The sequence below is a fragment of the Taudactylus pleione genome, unplaced genomic scaffold (assembly GCF_031769625.1).
Source record: "Taudactylus pleione unplaced genomic scaffold, aTauple2 ptg000135l, whole genome shotgun sequence".
Lineage (NCBI taxonomy): Eukaryota > Metazoa > Chordata > Amphibia > Anura > Myobatrachidae > Taudactylus > Taudactylus pleione.
The window spans coordinates 5,255,639-5,278,278 of record NW_028284537.1 but is presented as its reverse complement, the minus strand read 5'-3'; positions in this window follow the sequence as shown (position 1 = coordinate 5,278,278).

Sequence of the window (22,640 nt, the reverse complement as noted above, 5' to 3'; positions counted from 1 at the left end):
GCAGCACAGCACAACACAGCCAGCCCCTATGGACTTTGAAGTAGTGGACAACAGCAGCACTACACTACACTACACTACACTACACAGCCCTAACTCCCACCCTCCCTCTTCACTGTCCACAGCCGAGTGAGAAAATGGCGCCGACGTGGGTACCTTATATAGGATCCAAAACCCGCGAGACTCGGAAGGCGGGATGATGACGTTTTGCCTCGATTTCAGATCCGAGTCAGGCGGGAAAAGTCGAGCCTGATTCGGATCGGACTCGGATCGGGGGGGCTCGGGGGGGTTCGGATTTCAGAAATCCGAACCCGCTCACCCCTAATATATATATATATATATATATATATATATATGGTTTTCCCGCCAGACTCGGTTCCCGGAACCCAGGTTTTTGCTGTATTTCTGAAAGGGGTATTGGCTGAGATCCTAATGATTAAAGCTCTATCAGCTGGAGAGCTTAGTACATACAATCTGCCAATCAGAAGTGACCTGCTGGTGCTGCTGGTTGTCACCATCACTGTGTATGGTTGCACCAGCACTCCAGCCACCACAAGAGATACATCTCCAGGCACAGGTGTATCTGCCTTCAGGTCTGCATCAGTGATAATTATGAGAACACGCCCCTTTCCTTCCCTTCCTCATGTCACTGCTCCAGGGCCTAAGAGATCCTAAGTGTAAAGCAGGGTACACACTAGGACGATATCGGCCCAATATATGGATGTATATGCACTGTTTTCCTAATTATGTGTTTTGATTTACTGACATGTAGTCAGCACATTGTATATACTATTAACCCCCATTGCCCTGCCTGAGATACATGGCAGCCCCCTGCCAGGGCTCCTAGTGATGTCATAGTGGCAGCTGATGATGTCACTATTGGAGGTGTGATGGGTATAACAAGGCAGCTGGATGCTTCCTGTGTCATATCTGATATTGCTGGACTAGTGACAGTACAGATATTTCTCTTCTCATTTCTGAGTGGATAAAATGATATTACGATGAAGAAGGCGGAATATAACCATCCTAAGGACCATCAAATGACTGTAAGTATCTCTTATAGAGCCCTGGACTCACTGTATTACTGATGGGTAATGGTAATAGGTCACTGCTATATGATTTCATATAAGTTCAGGGTAGAGTTAGACACATTTTCTCTGTATTTATATTATTTACTATGGAGTATTAATGTGTTTTGCTTGGTAGCTTTCCAGACTTTCTAATATTTATGTTAAAGTTCTAATTTCAAATTAATTATTTAAAATAAAAGCAAAAATATTATGTTATGCTGTTATACAAGGGGAGTGCACCTATATCACTGTTTGGTTTGCTATATATTAGTGGTTTTTGCCACTATAGGGAGATTACCTTGGCATTAATAATCCTGCATTGTTCTTATGTCTGTTTTATTGTTTCACAGGTCGCTCTGCGCATCCGTCCATTTAATAGGACAGAGGCCAAGAGCAGCGCCCGATGCATTGTACAGCAGCTCGGGCCGCAGGTAAGAAAATGCTAATAACATTATTTTAGTTTAAACAACTGAATTAGTTTAACATCAAACACATTCAATAATACAATTGTTTTCTTTCCAATACATTATTCATAGATTTATGGGGGAGATGTATCATCGGCGACATCGCCGATGCGGTACATCCCCCCGACTTCGCGTACATACCGCGGTTAATTACCGCGGTATGTACCAAGAATATCGCAAAGAACAGCTCTCTCGATGAGAGCTGTCCTTTGCGATGCTGCCGGGCAGAGGGACTTCCGGGTTTAACACCCAGAAGTCCTTCTGCGCATGCGCAGAAGGCCGCGGGCCACGGAGGCTCATGGGAGGGATCCGTTCAGATCCCTCCCAGCCCCGAGCGTCGCGCTAAGAAGCCCATAGGCTTGTATTGGGTAATGTCACCTGAAGGTGGCGTTACCTAGCAACGCGAAGCAGCAGAATGCAGCGCATTCTGCTGCTTAATACATACGGGGAATGTGGTAAAACCCCTGAAAACTGCATTTTCGGGGGTTCTACCGCATTTTCGCCGATGATACATCTCCCCCCAATTGTTGTTTAAATTTTACTTTATAGCACAGTTATTTATTTCATTTTTCACATATATATATGTATATATATATATATATATATATATATATGAATATATATATATATATATATATCTGTGTTTATAAATGTTATAAATATGATAATAAGAAAATGTTTTGCTTTGTGTATCAGAGGTGGAACGCTATCCACAGTCCCCATATACCCATGAGCAAATTAGAGTAATGACCTGCTGCACAGATAGTGCCAGGTGTTACCTCTCTGTGCACAAGAAATGGGGAAATCATGGACCATTGCTGGACTATGCAAATGCTGGGCCTGCTGCAGAACACCATAGCAGGGCTCCTAAGCTGCTCCTCCCTCTTACTAACCAGCTGAATATGTGTGTTAGGCAGGGGTGTGACCCCACAGACCAGTAGTGGTGCTCTCTCTTCATCCATCTTACCCTATCTGCCCAATCTAGGGCTCTCGGTTCAGTAGGGAAAAAAGATGTCATGCACATATTTTATGGTCAGTAACATATGGCAATTCCCTCCAATAAGGAGGTTATCCTGAGATTTGTAGTTCCACAATAGGTAGCAAACCACTTGAGACACAATCCAATAAGTTATTATTATAATATGTCTCACTAACAGTTGGACGGACCCCCAGGCTTATGAGTTAGACTATTCTGTGTCTTAGGGCTCTATTTATTAACATTATTTTTACTAAAATAAAGTGAAAAAGGGTATTTTCACACCATTTTCACATTATTTTAGTATCGCCTATAGTTATTACAGGGCAATTGGAGTAGAATACGTAAAATTCTACTCCAACCCCTAAGTATCACTTATTTTTAGTAAGCAGATCGCATTTCCCATAATTGTAATGGAAAATGTGATCCGACCAAAGTTACTAAAAATAAATTGTAAAAAAATATCGGGGAAAGCCCTGTGATAATAACGCCACCTGGAGGTGACGTTATCCAGGGTCTCCCCCGGTTATCGGACTCCTGCTCCACTCTAACGGGCAGAGCAGAGCCGGGAGTCGGTCCCAGTAATCAGCTGTGTGGTCTAAACAGACCGCAAGCTGACTGTAAAAAAAAAAGAAAAAATTGTCAACATTTTTTTTTTACCTATCCAGACTCAAGGGACGGGTGATCGGGCCTCCGGTGCTGCCTCCCCTCTGGTCAGCTGGTCTCCCATAGTGCACTGTGGCCCGGTCATCAGGTGATCGGGTCCCAGTGCAGTATGGGAGATCACCTGATCGGAGGCATAGAGGACATCACCAGAGGCCCGCAGGTAAGTGTAATTAAGTGAGAGGGGGGGTTGCGGGTCGCGGGGGGTGGGCCTTAGCGCCGGGGGGCAGAGCTTAGCGCCGAGGGGGGTAGCAGCAGTGGCTGAGCGGCGCATGCGCGGGCACTATGTCACGGTATTTTTTGCGAAAATACCGTGACTAGTGTGCGGAGGGGATTCGCAGGGACAGAGCTTTCTCGCAAGCTTTGTCCCTGCAAGGGATTTGTAGTAAATCCCTGTGATATTGCCTGATTCCACAATGCGAATTCAGTCGATAATATCACACTACAATCTGCATTCAATATGCGGAATGTAGTAAATAGAGCCCTTAAGGGCCTAAGAACCAGTGACTAGAAGAGTTTCAGGGCTGTAACTAGGGTAGTGCAACCTGTGCCATGGCACAGGGCAGGGGGCGCTGTTTGGGCCTGTCAATTTTCCTGTTTATTATCATTTTTTACTTGTAGCTTCCTCTTCTTTTATTTTCAGCATCTCCTGGATGCCCCAGGAGTCTTATGTCCCTATTTAAAAAATGGAGGGGGGGCGCCAATGCTGTTTCTGGCATAGGACACCAAAAAGTCTAGTTACGGCCCTGAAGAGTTTATATAGGTATCAGCAGAATGTTCCTGGTAACTGTGCTGAAATGCTGACAAAGAGGTGCTTGTAGGACTTGGTGACATCTACTGAAAATGTGTCTTCTCTTTCCTTACAGACAGTATTACTGCAGGACCCTGGCGAGGATCCTGATGATGTCCTGCGTTGCTGCAGGACCAGGGAGAGGACGTTCACCTTTAATGAAGTGTTTGACCAAGCAGCTACCCAGGTGATTGTAATCCTGACCTATTTACAATGAATAATAAAAGTTAATAGTATATATAATACAGTACTCAGGGATATTCTATGAGAGGAGGGTTCCCGTGTGCTGTCTCTGAACGGGTCCCCCCCAAACCATTGTACGTGAGGTGTAGTCTCTGGTACTGTGCCAGAGCCTATTATACAGGCTTACTGTATGTCTCCGGGAAACTAGTGCCACAAGATAGATTTCTTTTGAGGCAGCTGCATACATACAACGGGTGTATGGAGTACGGTGTGGGCCCCCCTGGGTTCAGGTGCCCATGTGCACCACATACCCTATACCCATTATACATATGGCATCGCAGCTCATGCTGCATCTTGTAAAGGGAGTAAAATAGCACATGAGAACAATTTATCATCATATGTGACTGTAGCATCAGCCATTAATGCTTGTACAGCTGTCATTTCTCCTCATTCAGTATAGGAAAATATTTCTACATTATTTTCATGATTGCTTATGTAGCATCAATAAATGTGTCTCATTCCAGGAACATGTCTATCAGTCCACAATGAAAAACCTAGTGGATGATATCATCTCGGGGTACAGTGCTGCTATATTTGCTTATGGCCCAACAGGTAATAATAATGTTATGTATTAATACATAAGTCTAATTGTTTATATTGTATGTGTAAAAGTAGTGAGCTGGTGAAATGAGTGGTGGTAAAACATGTGACCATCTGTACTGTTAGTAATTGTGAGCTAGTAGTTTCCTTACAGGCTGTTAATTATCCAGGTGGTTCCAAAAACTGAGGCGTTAGGTACATGGCACAATCCGGGTCTGAGCACTGAGGGCCTGATTCTGAAAGGATCGTAATTGCAAAGCTGCGCGCACTGACATCACAAGTGATGTCAGTGGGAGTGCTCTCGGCTCTGTTTGAGCCAAAAGCACTCCAGGGCTTGCGGCAACGAGACCCTACAACAAGGGTCTCATCGCAAGCCCGATGGTCGTGATGGTCTTGACCAATGCGACCATCTTCCTGGCCGCTCGCTATTGCTGTGGGTGGTCACAGGACGGCCCTGATTCAGAGCGAGCGCTCTGTCAGAGCGTCCGGCTCTGAATCAGGGCCTGAGTAAGCAATGAATGCACACCCGGCCGCTGCGAGAATATGCTAATCAATGCATACGCACGGAGAAAGCAGCACAACATGCAGACGCCCAGCCCTATATGAAGCCGCCCACCTCGCTTTACTCAAAGCCTGATAAGTACACAAGATAGCGGAAACATCGGTAACATCGAAAACCATCAACCACATTTGCATAATAATGGTTGACCAGACCTCACGCAGGATCTTGGCAACTTCCTGTGTGCACGGAGTCTCATCACTGTGTCCGTCGTCGCACTGGCTTAATTATGGATGCAACTAAAATGGCATCCCAACGCACAGGCACGCCTGCATTCACCCGACCACCCCCCATCACCACCCACAAACGGCAATTCCTGTTGAGCAATATTGGAAGGGGTCTGCATACACGCTGCATGTAGTCTGCATATGCTTACCCGATCGCACTAGCTAGTTCGAGCATGCGCAGTGCGATGCATGTGCAGTACTAAAACATCGGCCAAGTGCATGCGTTCTCTCCTGTGCGTTCCTTGCTGAATCAGGCACTATGTTATAATGTAGTTTTGTGTTTAATAAAAAGCCCCCAAATGTGCATATATTAGATTTTTATATAGCATCTTAAATGATGTTCACCTTTTAATGGTTACATTGTCAGCTTGTGATAGGCTGTGGTTACCACTGCTTCTGACCAGGGAATAGGTGCACCCATCACCAAGTGTGGAGGCAGCGTTTTGTGGGCAGAACAAATATACTCAGAAACCCCCCCTGCGTGCGCTACTGATGTCTGTCACTGTTCATTACTGACATGACACATTGTATAATTACATATCTGTCTTTCATTCTTGTAACATCAGTGAGTATATGCTTAATACCTTTATATTTATCACAGGCACCGGGAAGACCTTTACTATGATGGGCAATGGTCATGAGCTCGGAGTGATATTTCGCACTCTGAAAGATCTATATAAGACCATCGAGGTGCAGAGAGGGCAGAATAAATTCTCAGTGTCAGTGTCCTATGCTGAGGTAAATATGAGGAATATGTGCTTGGTTTATATTCTATGTGTCTTGTTTAGAGGTGGATGGAACTCTGGGAGTTTGCATAAGATATGCATTTACATACTGCACATGTACGGGCAGCAGCCAGCATACATAGGCCAAGTAAATTGCAGCACAATTAGACATGACACAAAGGCAGATTTTGGGTTATGTGTCTATTGCCGGTGTTGGAGGGACGGATGCAACTACACATAGTGATGATACCTGTTAGCAACGCTATCCTCTGATTGGCTGATTGTGTATCTACCCCATCAGCTGATAGTAGTAGATTCATTAGAATCCCGGCTATGTTATATGGAGTCCCGGCAATATATTCACATTACTTAATTGATACCACTAGGACTACTGCAGGACACAATCATATCATTTGAGTTTTGAATGAGGTAACAACAGATGTTTGTATTAATATTATTATCCTTTATTTATATGTATCCACAAGGGTTCCGCAGCGCCTAACAAAGTACATAAACAATTGAGCAGACAAGAAAACAGGACTTACAGTAAAAGACAATGCTGGACAAATACATTGTATATAAATATTGCTGCAACAGCGGTCATAACACTGAAATAAGTAGCACGGTTGCAGAAGTCAAGGGTTAGGTGCTATAAATAATAGTAAGGGAAGGAAAAACACATAGGGAAGAGGGCCCTGCTCATGGAAGCTTACATTCTAAATGGTAGGGGTGGAAAGACAGGAGTGACACAGATGGGATAGACAGTGAGCATGGGACAGAGGGCCTGATTCAGAGCTGGACGCTATTTGCGGACGGTGGTTCTGAAAAAGGGGCAGGATATTTAAATTAAGCGCTCGCTCTTTGCGGTCTGTTGACGCCTCTATGTCTGAACGAGCGGACGAAACATGTGCTCGCTATTTTGTAAAGACGCCCCTTGGCCGCTCGCATCATACGTCATCTCCGCTATTTATTAGATTAATCGAGTACATTGAAAGGTGTATGAACTGCTCGCTATTCTTGTGGTAGCATTTTCCTACCGCAATCATGCGAGCAGTTCAGGCTAAAAGACAACCAAGTGACGTGGTCGATGACGCTGCTTTGTTAATTATGCACACCCTTAAAACGCCCGTTTTGACCATTTGGCACGCCTGCGTTCGGATCTCCACTCCCCGTTTTCAAGCACTTTCCCCTGTTACCACCCACAAATGCCTCATCCTGTCACTCATATTAGCAGGCATTCGCTATTTTGCGAGCACACGATTTCCAACCGCACTGACTGGTTGGCGCATGCGCATTACAACCCATGCGCATATGTGCGAACATTGCTCGGAATGAACGAGCGTCCGCTTACGAGCGGCTCTGAATCAGGCCCAGAGTGTTAGGATGAGAGATGGAAGGCTGTGATGAAGATGTGCATCTTCAGAGCCTGTTTGAAGTTTTATAGAGAAGTGAGAGAGTCTCACAGGGAGAGGTAGAGAATTCCAGAGGTAGGGAGCAACATGTGCCAAATCTTGGAGGCAGTCATGGGAAGAAGCAATCAGTTGGCAGGAGAAGCAGCATTCATTAGTGGAGCAAAGAGGACAGACTGGAGTGTGAAGGGAAATGAGGTCAGAGATATACAGTGCATATGGAAAGTATTCACAGCGCTTCACTTTTTCCACATTTTGTTATGTTACAGCCTTATTCCAAAATGGAATAAATTCATTTTTGTCCTCAAAATTCTACACACAATACCCCATAATGACTGCATGTACATTTTTTTTTTAGATTTTTGCAAATTTAATTTAAAAAAAAAAATTCTAAGAAGTCACATGTACATAAGTATTCACAGCCTTTGCTCAATAATTTGTTGATGCACCTTTGGCAGCAATTAAAGCCTCAAGTCTTTTTAATATGATGCCACAAGCTTGGCACACCTGTCTTTGGGCAGTTTCGCCCATTCCTCTTTGCAGCACCTCTCAAGCTCCATCAGGTTGGATGGGATGCGTCGGTGCACAGCCATTTTCAGATCTCTCCAGAGATGTTCAATCGGATTCAAGTCTGGGCTCTGGCTGGGCCACTCAAGGACATTCACAGAGTTGTCCTGAAGCCACTCCTTTGATATCTTGGCTGTGTGCTAAGGGTCGTTGTCCTGCTGAAAGATGAACCGTCGCCCCAGTCTGAGGTCAAGAGTGCTCTGGAGCAGGTTTTCATCCAGGATGTCTCTGTACATTGCTGCATTCATATTTCCCTCTATCCTGACTAGTCTCCCAGTTCCTGCCACTGAAAAACATCCCCACAGCATGATGCTGCCACCACCATGCTTCACTGTAAGGATGGTATTGGCCTGGAGATGAGCGCCAAAGAGTTCAATCTTTGTATCATCAGACTAGAGAATTTTGTTTCTCATTGTCTGAGAGTTCTTCAGGTGCATTTTGGCAAACTCCAGGTGGGCTGCCATGTGCTTTTTACTTACGAGTGGCTTCCGTCTGGCCACTCTACCATACAGGCCTGATTGGTGGATTGCTGCAGAGATGGTTGTCCTTCTGGAAGGTTCTTCTCTCTCCACAGAGTAATGCTGTAGCTCTGACAGAGTGACCATTTGGTTCTTGGTCACCTCCCTGACCAGGGCCCTTCTCCCCCGATCACTCAGTTTAGACGGCTGGCCAACTCTAGGAAGAGTTCTGGTGGTTCCGATCTTCTTCCATTTACAGATGATGGAGGCCACTGTGCTCATTGGGACCTTCAAAGCAGCAGATATTTTTTGGTACCCTTCCCCAGATTTGTGCCTTGAGACAATCCTGTCTCGGAAGTCTACAGACAATTCCTTGGACTTCATGCTTGGTTTGTGCTCTGACATGCACTGTCAAGTGTAGGACCTTATATAGACAGGTGTATACCTTTCAAAATCATGTCTAATCAACTGAATTTACCACAGGTGGACTTCAATTAAGCTGTAGGAACATCTCAAGGATAATCAGTTGAAACAGGATGCACCTGAGCTCAATTTTGAGCTTCATGGCAAAGGCTGTGAATACTTATGTACATGTGATTTTAGTTTTTTTTAATTAAATTTGCAAAAATCTCAAAAAAACTTTTTACACGTTGTCATTATGGGGTATAGTGTGTGTAGAATTTTGAGGACAAAAATTAATTTATTCCATTTTGGAATAAGGCTGTAACATAACAAAATGTGGAAAAAGTGAAGCGTTGTGAATACTTTCCAGATGCACTGTAACTGGGAGAGGATTGGGTGATGACTTTGTAAGTGAGTATGAGGAGCTTGAATTGGGTTCTGAAAGGGAAGGGCTTGCAAGAGAGGGGAGGCAGATGTAGTACATTTGGAAAGGAATTTGAGTCGAGCAGCAGCATTGAGGACAGATTGGAGAGGAGAGATACAGTAGTCAGGGAGGCCAGATAGGAGGAGGTTACAGTAGTCTAATCTGGAGATGACCAGTGAGTGGATGAGGGTCTTAGTACCATCCAAGGTGAGATGGGTCAGATCCTTGAGATATTTATGAGATGGAAATGACAGGACTGCGAAAGTTACTGAATGTGTGGTTTGAATGTGAGGGAAAAGTCAAGGATAACTCCAAGACAGTGCTCTTGGGAGCTAGAAAAGATGGTTGTGCCATCAATAGATAATGAAATTATGGGTAGTGAGGTTATGTGGGAGGGTGGGAAGAGGATCAGTTAAATTTTAGACATATTAAGTTTAAGAAAGCGCTGAGACTTCCAGGAAGAGATAACAGAGAGGCAGTTAGAGACACGAGTGAGGAGAGAGGGGGAGAGGTCAGGGGAGGAGAGGTAGATCTGAGTATTATCAGCATAGAGATTATATTGGAGGCCAAAAGAGCTGATGAGCTCACCTAGAGAGGACGTATAGAAGGAGATTAGGAGAGGTCCAAGAACAGAACCTTGGGGGGTGGTAATGCAGTTGTAAACAATATGCTCAAGGAGTCTGGGGAAAATGGGAGGAGAGAGATGGGTCGGTAGTTGGAGAGAGTGCTAGGATAAAGGGTAGGTTTTTTAAGAATGGGTGTAATATGGGCATGCTTAAATGCAAAGGGGACAATACCTGATGAGAGGGAGAGATTGAGGAGTGGGCAAGATGCAAACAGGTAGAAGGAGAGAGTATTTAAAATAATTACATTTTATCTATAATCACTGTATCTATGTACACTATATGGAACATGACACTTAAGCATTTATTAATTGTGTAAAAATAGAGTAATGTTACTTAATAATATTCTAATAACACTATCAATCCACATCTCTACACCATCTCTGTGTTATTGTGCACTATACACACTTATTACACCTGACATACACCTGCAGCAAATGCTGTATTACAGCTGGATGCATCTAGAGATGATTTTGGTCCAACAAGTGCATGAAATAAGCTTTTTATGTGTCCTCTGAATGTACATTCTGCGCACATATGCGTCCAACTATAAATGATCCCCCTACATATAATCACATGTAATAACATGTAATTGGACATAACTAGCAATTACCAGACCTGTAACAAAGTTTGAGGGGATAACTGAGACCCCCTACTCTGCTTTTTTTGAAAATTCATGGGGACTGGTGCAGAGCTGAAAGCTAAGATGGACCCCTGCCCTATATGTACATTCCCCAATAAAACGTTCTTCATGATATACAGCATCTGGAGAACCACAAGTAACACAAGCCCTTTCTGGAGAGTTAATATGGATTACACACTTGTTGTGCTTGTTCTGCAGACAGTGATTATTTCTTGTGTTGCAGAGAGTGATTATTCCTTCATTACATTTTCAGGTCTACAATGAAACCATTCGGGATCTGCTGAGACCGTCCTCTGGATGTTTGAAACTTAGAGAGGATCCCTACGGCAACACCAGGATAGAAGGGATTGCAGAGTTCTTCCCCACCAGTCCTGAGGAGGTGACTATCATTAGCCTGTGCTACCCTTATACAGTGTCCATGCTTCACCACTAGTCATCCCTGTCTATATTATTATTATTATCATCTTTTATTTATAAGGCACCACAAGGGTTCTGCAGCACTGAACAAGGGGGATACAAATGACAATGAGTTATATAAGTACAGACTAATATAAACAGGGTTGCTGTCTGTAAAGAACCTATTAATGTGTGAATGAATAAGCAGAGCCCATGACTATGTGATCGCTGGTGTAGTGACCCTGCTGTAGCTATAACACATGGGCAAGTGTAACTGTATGAGTTGTGTTATGTAACCACAAGAGTGTTGGTGCATCTATATTACTTTCTTTTTCAGGCCATCGCATTACTGACTAAAGGGAATAAGCGCCGCTCTAAGGCAGCCACAGCGGCCAATAAGAACTCATCCCGCTCCCATGCTGTTGTACAAGTCACCGTAAAGCAGACGAGCAATGATGGAGTGTGCACGGGCCGGCTGTACATGGTAGACCTGGCGGGATCAGAGCGAGCATGCCAGGTATCACTTGTATTTTACATAACATTATCATTTCTTTGTATGCCCCCCTGCAATGCCAAAGAGGTAAATATCGTAAGAGTTTGCTATCCTCTTGCAGTGTTCATGCTTCACCACTAGTCATCACTGTCTACTCTACAGAGGGAATATTTGTCTGTCACACCAGTCCCTGGCCCATTGCAGCTCACACTCTAAATTCTGTTAACGAACATGCAAGCGTACACACACGGATCCAATTTTTTGGCCAGCAGCCAAGTCACCTGCCAGTATGATTTTGGAGGAAACCAGAGCACCTAGAAAGAACCCACGCAATCACAAAGAGGAACATACAATGTGTTATCAGGAATATAGACAGTTACTAAAGCTGCACTATGCTAAATGTTTTGGTGTTGCACCAGTGAGCACAGATAGTCCATCCAGAGCACGCCTGGGTGTGTGCCTACTATCCGCTCTAAGGGAACGCCTCTGCAACCTAGAGAACAATCACCAGATGTGCACTGTGCAAGATTTTGTTCCAGTCCTGCTCTGTACGATGAGCAGTGATGCCCCAACACCATACATATTATGCTAGGGACACCTTCCCTCCTCCCAACTGCTCCCCTTCACCGTTATATTCTTCTGCTCCTCTGCAAATGCTGCCACCTTGCTTGGTAAAGTTAAACCCTGATTGAAATCTAGGAGCACTCACACACAGAGCCGTATCAGGGCATTAATGTGCCCGGGGCCACCCCTGCCCCCTGAGCGCACCATGTCATGATGTTGTATGTACACTATGACATCATTATGTCATGCAGGGGCGCTGTGGTTGGCAGCTCAAATAAGCGCAGTGCTGGCTGGGTGTCCTTAGGATGCATGATGGGCTGCATATACTGTGCAGGGTGCCCATCTAGAGAGTCCGCAGGGTGCTCCGTGGGTGTTGCAGCAGCAATCCTGACTGCAGGGTTCCAGGCACCCTGCTAGCCAGGAGCAAGGGCCGTGGGATGGCACTGGTGGCCCATAGCTAGTTATCACCCTGCTCGCACAAGTTGAGGCACATGACGAGACCAAAGCTGCTCTTGCACTGTGCAACGTAAATGATATCCATTACAGTATGTGTATAATTATTAGAGAGATAAGTAGTCCCAGGGTAGTCCTTGTCCTGTATTCTGAGGTGGCATGAAAAGTACAGTAAGCTCTTATGAACATTGTAGTTTGTTTTTGCATCTTTCTGTAGTGAATGAGGTATAACAGAGCCTTTCATGTGTATAGCTCTTTTTTCTCATGTTTGCAGTACTCCCTGAAGGTGGCCTTTCTCCCCTTAGAGCGGTGATTCCCAATCTGTTACTGGTCACCTCCCCCTTGGTTACATACATGTATGTCAGTGACCCCCACCCACTGAGACCTTACTCATAACAAATTACATTACATTTTGTTTAAACTTTAAAGTAATTTATTAATTAATAACATAAGCCGGTATCAAATTAATAATACTAATAATGGAATTACATATTTCTTTAGTAACTTGGGATAAATTACACGCAGTAAGAAAAGCATTTCGCCTAATATCACTAACTAAAACTAAGGTGAATGGGAGTCACTGTCTTGGGACACAATTGAAGCAAATTGTGTAATTAGGTTTATTATACAGTAGTTTATGTGTTTGTATCACATCCACACTGTGACTGAAGTAAGATGTGTCTTCATTATCTTTTCTGTTTCTATATTAGACTAAGAACACTGGCCAAACCCTGAAAGAAAGTGGCTATATAAACCGCTCCCTTCTGGCCCTAAGGAACTGCATCATGGCGCTACGCAAGAGACCGGGCAGCCATATCAATTATCATGACAGCAAATTGACCTGGCTGCTAAAGGTATGTTATTACTATGAGATTTCCTACACACATATGACCATACACCTGTACCTGATGTCAGGAGAGAGAAGGGCCCCGTGTACAGTCTCCATACCGGCCTCCCCCTTCTCTTACAGGCACATGCACTAATTATACTCCTGCACTGAGCTTTCTCTACTGGGCATGTGCAGGAATATATGGCACCCATGTCACTTTCCCGGTGACCAGATTGGTGATTACAGCAGCACTGGCAGAGCGTTAATTATAGGTTATGGGTGCAGGGTGTGCGGTGTGAGACCACTGGAAATGTACACCTTATACCCTGCACCCATTATAGATACACCCAGGGGCATATTTATAATGGGTGCAGGGTGTGTGGTTCAGGGGGACCCACACCGCAAACCTTACACCCATACTTTTCTTTTTATACTTACCTCTCCTAAATCCCACCTAAGTCCCATGGAGTAGCACTACACAAAACACCTGGAAAATGGCCGCTGCACCATTTTCCTGGTGACATGCTCATGTGCAGTAGACTTAGGACACACTCTAGTGCCCAGAGTCTACTGCTCTCAGTTCGCTGATGGCAGCCGGGGAGAGAGGAGGGGGCCCCAGAACATGGGCCCCCTCCTCTCTTAATATGCCACTGGATACACCCATGGCTGATGTATAAGTAGCATTAGTCACTTTTTAGATAGCTTTTTGAGATACAAGCATTTAGGAATATGCCCTGGTACTAAAGGGGTGTGGTCTAGTGTATGGGGGTGTGGCCACAGCTCAATGTAAATGCTGGGGTCCTGTGTAAAGGGGGTGTGGCCAAAGCATCCACGCCAGATCCCCAGTCATCAGGAATATTGCTCCTAACACATTGTTCTGTTGTTTTATCTCAGACAATGGCTGCAATTAACCATGATATTAGTAATTAGTGCAATCATTTGTTTCTTACAAACATATTATAAAACAATAGTAGTAGATCTTTAAACTGCTCATTACAATGTATAAGGACTCCTGAGTGATCTCTCCTATAACCAGAGCTTTATCTATCACAGGGCGCACTGAGTGGCAGGAGCAGAATGGTGATGATCACACACATCAGTCCTGCGGATGCAGCCTATGAAGACTCTCGCAGCACACTCACCTATGGGAGCAAGGCCAAGTACATCAAAACACTGGTGAGCAGCCCCCAAGGGGTAACTATTTATCTATGTTACTGGGTATAACTGTGGTGGAACAAGGGGAAAACCTCCAGATAAAACTAGCAAAATAAATATATTATTAAATAAAACAAACATTAGGAACATTCAAAATCAGTTTTATTAGAAGACTGGTTGGAATGTGATCTTTTACTTTCTATTAGAACTTCAGCTGCCAATTAAAATATGTTAAAAAATATATACTACAGGCTCAATCAGTCATAAAAGCTACACCTATGCTATTACATGTCTGTGGGGCCTATTCATCAACATTAAAATAACATTTTTAAGGCCATTTTCCTTAATTACCGTTATGTTAGTATTCATGAAGAGACTTAACACAGGAGATATCACTGATATCTCCTGGTTAAGTCCCCCTGCATTAATTTCCACACTCCCCATACATTAGTACATTAGTATGGAAATATGGAAATTATGGTATTCATCAAATTCCGAAAATTATGTATTCTCGGAATTTGATTGAGTTACTATTCGCCACTGTGAGGTGGCGAATAGCAGGTAACACTTACCTGTGTCAGCGTGGACAGGTCCCCCGGCGTCTCCCTCCGGTGCTCTGGTCCGTCATCTGGCTCCGGAGGCTGGTCTGACAAGTGTTCTCCCAGCAGAACACAATAAAGTTTAGAAAAAAAAAACTTTTTTTTTTAACTTTTTTTTTTTCTAAACTACTGTGGTCACCTGGGAGAACATGTATCATACCAGCCTCCAGAGGCGCTGCAGCGGGCAGGCAAGTGTGGGGACGGGGGGAGGGGTGGTTGGGGGGGACACAAAATTACTGCAGCTGTAGGTAGTGCTGCACATGCATTTGGTTTACGAATGTAACAGCATATGCGCAGCACTGATTACAGCTGCGGTAAGTTAGAGTAGAGAGAGATAACTATCTATTTCCAAAAAAGTTGTCATCACAAAATGACAGCTTTTCACAATAGATAGTTATGGAGAGGAGGAATGATGAATACCTCCAGTAATTAGGTAGAACTCCATGCCAGTTCTAAACCTAATTACCTCCAGACAAAGTTTAGGTATGATGAATAGGCCCCTGTGTGAGGACACGTAGGTTACCCATCAATAATCTCCTGTCTCCCTGTTTCTCTGATTGTGCAGTGCCCAGTAACTAACTCTCTGCTGTTTACCCTTCCTCCTGCAGGTGGAGAGGAACCGTGTTTGTGCCGCCCACAAAATCCCTAAGGCTACAACAGAAGACAAAGTGCAGCTGAAAGACCCTCGTCCTCCAGGTATTCTTCTTATATCTTATAATGAAAAGATTGAGGGGTCTGTTTATCATGGTTGTGCACTAAATCTGGATACACACCAGTGGCGTAACTAGGGGGGGTTGGGCAGGGTGCGTACCCTGGGCGCCGTGGGACCGGGGGTGCGGGGGTGCGCCGCCAGCCACGGTCTGGCCCGCCCTAGTTAGCCACCAGTGTAGCACCAACCGCATTGAGTGCGGTCAATGCTACACATTTACACAGGCCCGGCGCTAGGCTTCCAGCGCCGGTCCTGTGCTGCACAGCTGAGCCCGTTCCTCCCCCTGAGCGCTTGCCCAATAGCGCTAGGAGGTGGGCTCAGGCTGTGCATAACACACGCATCGCCGCCAGCGCTGGCGGCGATGCGTGTGTTAAACAGCAGCCAATGAGAGTCAGATAGACTCTCATTGACTGCTGCAGCACCCACTGCAAGAGCCAGGCTTCGTCTGGCTCCTGCAGTGGGTAATGGGACAGACGTCATGACATCATGGCGTCTCTCCCATAATGCTGAGCGCGCCAGCCCGGGAGGACTGGCGGGCGGCGGCGGGAGCGGTGTCGCGGACCTGAGCAGCAGCGTGGGTTCAGGTAAGTATATTTTTATATATATATTTTTTAAACCTATCTGCACTACTGGAAGCACAATGGGGGAGGGGGGTGGCTACTTCTGAGGGGACCTCTACTGGGGGTGGGGGCACAACAGGGAAGGGGTGGCTACTACTGGGGGCACCATTATTGGGAGGACCTCTACTGGGGGGGGCTACTACTGGGGGCACTTAATCGGGAGGGGGAACCTCTACTGGGGACTACTACTTGGGGGGGGAACTACCACTGGGGGTATTATAAAAGGAGCCTACTACTAGAGGCACTGCACTGGGGGGACCACTACTGGAGGCAATAATAGGAAGGGCCACTACAGGGGGCACTGGATAAGGGGGATCACTACTGGGTGCCTGCATAAGGGGGACCACTACTGGGAAAACTGAATGGGGGGGACTACTGCTGGGGGCACTATATAAAGGGCACTGCATAGGGAGGGGGACTACTACTGGGGGCACTATATAAAGGGCACTGCATAAGGGGATACCGCTACTGGGCGCACTGCATTGTGGGGACTGCTACTGGGGGCACTGCATAAGGGGGAACACTACATGGGGCACTGCATTTGGGGGGGCCACTACTGGGGGTACTAAGTAAGGGGAACTAATTGGGGGCTGTATAAGGGGGACCACTACTGGGGATACTGTATAAGGGGCACTACTATGGGCCTGCATAAGAGGGACCACAACTGCATACTGGGGATACTGTATAAGGGGTACTACTGGGGTTAAGATGCATATGGATAGTAATGTTCAGCGTGAAAATAAAGGGGTGTGTCATGTTGACACGCCCCATTTTTAAGTGACCACACCCATTTTTTTTTACACATCTGGGGGGGGCTTGCTCCCTTTTCAAATTTGCCCTGGGCTCCAAATACCCTAGTTACGCCACTGGTACACACTGACATACATTGACCGATCAATTGATCAGCCAATGTATCTGCTGCATGTCAGCCAGTGTGTACCTGCGATATGTCGGTGAACGTCGTCGTTACTGACATATCGCATTGGCTGTGCTGCACAGCCGATGGACAGATATGTCTGCAGACATATTTGTCCATCGGCAAGTGTGTACGGGCAGTCGGCAGCCACGAGGAGGGGGGCAGGACACACCCCCGACCCGCCCCCCGGCCGCCGGGACCCGAGGGCTCAAGCAGATGATGGCCGCTCAGTGTGTATGAACGACCATCATCTGCAGATATATCTGTCAGGTGTGTACCCACCTTAATCTGCATCACCACTTATCGCAGCAATACAGATTGTAGTTGCACTACAAGTTACTATGCTGGGATGGAAGGGAGGTGTGTACTTATACTGGTCTTTACAGTTGTAGATTAGGCAAAGGAAGCAACTGACCCAGGGCCAATAAGAACAAATTGGGGTTTACACTTCCAAACTATAATCCATTGACTAACTGAAGCAAAACATATACGAGACATAGTAGTAACTGTACTATTACTGTATTCTTTTCCACAGAGCCAGCCCATAAGGACCATAAGGACAAAGCCGAGGTCTTCATGGCAAGAAAACCCCTGGCAGTACCTGAGGCCGAGTACCCCATGCAAAGAAAACATCTGGCAATACCTGAGGCCGTGGTCCCCATGCAAAGAAAACACCTGGCAGAACCTGAGGCCGATGTCTCCATGCCCAAAAAACACTTTGCAGTACCTAAGGCCATGGTCCCTATGCCCAGAAAACACCTGGCAGTACCTGAGGTAAGTGCTCTCAGTTTCATTGTGTTTACTTACCTTTTCCTTATGTCCTAGTATTTATATATCTCTTTGTCATACGTAATGCTTATTACACTGACATTTACATCTTATATTACTCCACAAGTGTCACAATTCATACACAGTATGAGAAAGGATAAATAGGTTACTTGTAATGATCTTGGAAAACATAGTCCATTATAATTGTAAATTAAATAAAAATAATTGGTAGTGGACAAGTCTATGGCCGTGATTCAATTCAAAGCGATGATGAATAGCCTCGGGAGGGATCTCCCAGAGCTAATCACTTCAGCCTGATGTTTGGCCCGACTAAAGGATTTCTCCTCGCACCCTCCTGGGGGTACGAGGAGAAATCCAACAATAGTGCACTAACAGCCTGGTGGCTGACACTTTAGTCGGAGAATGTCGGTTCTCATGACTAAACACCCATGTTAAGTCATGAGAACCATCATTCTCCGACTTAATAGCGTGCTGGATTGAATCGCGGCCAATAAGATAAGATAAATATATAAAACTAGGAAATGTGAAAAAAGGTATGAAAAACCTCCAGATAAAACTAGTAAAACAAATATATTCCAATGATATTTAATATATCTAGTCATCCATTGTAGTATTGTAGAATGAAATACTGAAATTCTATTAGAAATTCAGCTGCCAATTAAAATATGTTAAAAATATCTACTACAGGCTCAATCAGACATAAAAGCTACACCTGTGTTATTACATGTCTGTGTGAGGACACGTAGGTTACCCATCCATAATCTCCTGTCTCCCTGTTTTCTCTGAGTGTGCCGGTGCCCAGTAACTAACTCTGCGCTGTTTACCCTTCCTCCTGCAGGTGAAGGCGCACCATCTGAGTCTGGCACATAAGATCCCTGAAGGCGCCAGAGCAATCAATGTCCAGCTGAGACTCGTCCGCCAGGTATTCTTGTTTCCTGTAATGAAAAGATTGAGGGGCCTATTCATCATCAGAGGCCATCTGAAGATGGCGCTTGTTCTCGGAAGCAAACTGCTGAATATCAGGGGGTCCTATTGGACCCCTGATGATGAATAGACCGGTAACCTAAATATGCGTGGAGATGGAGATTAGTTTAGTTTAAAAAAAATAAAAATAAATATCTCTTCTCCAGTTTATATAAATATCTCCAGGAGAAAACCCTCATTAAATTCTATGGGGGAGAGAGTGTGTTTAGGAAACAGTGAGAAGTCTGTGACATCAGTGATCTCTCCATACTTTTCACTGCACTTATATATGGAGAAAACATCAATATCACATTTTCCAACTTTTATGCTGGAAAAATTAGATAATTATGTTTATTAAATTTCCCGCTTATTATATTTATAAAACAAACATGATGCACATTCAAAATGCACAGTTTCACCTGCAATTGTAAGAATTTAGTTATCGGCCATTCATCATAGATATTTCCTACTTACCTTCCTCTGGCGGAATGGTCTGCTGTCCACGTACACCAGTATCACAGATATCTCCTACTTACCTTCCTCTGGCGGAATGGCCGCTGTCCACGTACACCAGTATCACAGATATCTCCTACTTACCTTCCTCTGGCGGAATGGCCCGCTGTCCCCATACACTAGTATCACAGATATCTCCTACTTTCCTTCCTCTGGCGGAATAGCCCGCTGTCCCCATACTCTAGTATGGGGACAGAATTCATCAAGCTCCAAAAATAAAATATTTTCGGAGCTTGACTGTGGGAGCATTCGCCATCTTCAGATGGTGAATGCTCCTGCTCCGGGATCGCAGCCCGCTTCTTCCCTATGGGAAAAACATCTGGGTTGCGATGAGGGATCCTCTGGGATCCCTCCGCCCACTGTCCGGCTCCATCTGCTGGATGTCGAGGCTCTTGTGCGCATGTTTGACCTGCACTCCCGTCACTGTTCCGATAGGAGCAGTGAAAAGATTTACTGCTACAAAGAGGAGCAGTGAAGCAGCTCGCAGGGACACCTGATATCGCATCAGCTGTCACCGCGCCGGAGCAATGACGAATTGCTCCGGTAGCCACAGCGAGTCAGAATGTTAATTATCGGGGTCTGTTCGGAACCCGATAATTAACATCATGAATAGGCCCTTGTGTGAGGACACATAGGTTACCCATCTATAATCTCCAGTCTCCCTATTTCTCTGATTGTGCAGTGCCCAGTAACTAACTCCCTGCTGTTTACCCTACCTCCTGCAGGTGGAAAGGAACCATCTTTGTGCCCCCCACAAAATCCCTGAGCAGACAAAGTGCAGCTGAAAGACCCTCGTCCTCCAGGTATTCTTGTTTCTTGTAATGAAAAGATTGAGGGGTCTGTTTATCATAGTTGTGCAGTAACAATTTGCATCACCACTTATCGCAGCAATACAGATTGTAGTTACACCACAAGTTACCATGCTGGGTGTTTGGTAGGTGTGTACATATGCTGGTCTTTACAGTTACAGATTAGGCAAAGGAAGCAACTGACCCAGGAACAATAGGAACAAATAGGGGTTTACACTTCCAAACTATAATCCATTGACTAACTGAATACTTTATACTAGACATAGTAGTAACTGTACTATTTCTGTATTCTATTCTACAGAGCCAGCCCATAAGCACCATAAGGACAAAGCTCCCAGTTCCAGTATCACTGGTCCTATGAGATGCTCTGCGTAAGTACTTTGTGCAGATATCACATGAGCAATATGTAACACTGTGATTAATGGATAGAAATGTAAAATTAGTGTCATTTATAGTTAAGAATAGATTGTTATGAAGTATTGTTTAGCTATTACTATATAAATGTTAATCATAATACACCATAATATCTAGCTATGGGTACATTATTATATTGTAGTAATCTTAGCTATTGTTACATTCTCTTGGAGTCCTTTAGGTGCAAATGTGTCTGTTTTCTGTTTTTAGGGCTTTACTGTATAAACTGCCCCATGTAGCCCCTATGTCAAGAAAACACCTGGCAGTACCTGAGGCCATGGTCCCCATACCAAGAAAATACCTGGCAGTACCTGAGGCCGTGGTCCCCATACCAAGAAAACACCTGGCAGTACCTGAGGCCGTGGTCCCCATACCAAGAAAACACCTGGCAGTACCTGAGGCCATGGTCTCCATACCAAGAAAACACCTGGCAGTACCCAAGGCCGAGGTCCCCATACCAAGAAAACACCTGGCAGTACCTGAGGCCATGGTCCCCATACCCAGAACACACCTGGCAGTACCTAAGGCCATGGTCCCCATGCCAAGAAAAAACCTGGCAGTACCTGAACCCATGGTCTCTATGCCCAGAAAACACCTGGCAATACCTGAGGTAAGTGCTTTTAGTGTCATTGTGGTTACTTACCTTTTCCTTATGTCCTAGTATTTATATATCTCTTTGTCATACAATGTAATGCTTATTACACTGACATTTACATCTTATATTACTCCACAAGTGTCACAATTTATACACAATATGAGAAAGGATAAATAGGTTACTTGTAATGATCTTGGAAAACATAGTCCATTATAATTGTAAATTAAATAAAAACAATTGGTAGTGGACAAGTCCATGGCCGTGATTCAATTCAAAGCAATGATGAATAGCTCCGGGAGGGAGCTCCCAGAGCTAATCACTTCATCCTGATGTTTGGCCCAACTAAAGGATTTCTCCTAGCACCCTCCTGGGGGTGCGAGGAGAAACCTGACAAAAGTGCGCTAACAGCCTGGCGGCCGGCACTTTAGTCGGAGAATGACGGTTCTCACGACTAAACACCCATGTTAATTCGCGAACATCTGCATTCTCCAACTTAACAGCGCGCTGAATTGAATCGCGGCCAATAAGATAAGATAAATATGTAAAACTCAGAAATGTGAACAAGGGCATGAAAACCTCCAGATAAAACTAGTAACAACAAATATATTCCAATGATATATAATATATCTAGTAATCCATTGTAGTATTATACAATGAAATAATGAAATTCTATGAGAAATTCAGCTGCCAATTAAAATATGTTCGATATATATATATGTATATATATATATATATATACTAGAGGCTCGATCAGGCATAAAAGCTACACCTGTGGTATTACATGTCTGTGTGAGGACACGTAGGTTACCCATCCATAATCTCCTGTCTCCCTGTGTACTCTGAGTGTGCCGGTGCCCAGTAACTAACTCTCTGCTGTCACCCTTCCTCCTGCAGGTGAAGGCGCACCATCTGAGTCTGGCTCACAAGATCCCTGAAGGCGCCAGAGCTATCAATGTCCAGCTGAAACTCGTCCTCCAGGTATTCTTGTACCATGTAATTAAAAATGTAAGGGGTCTGTTTATCATAGTTGTGGACTAACAATC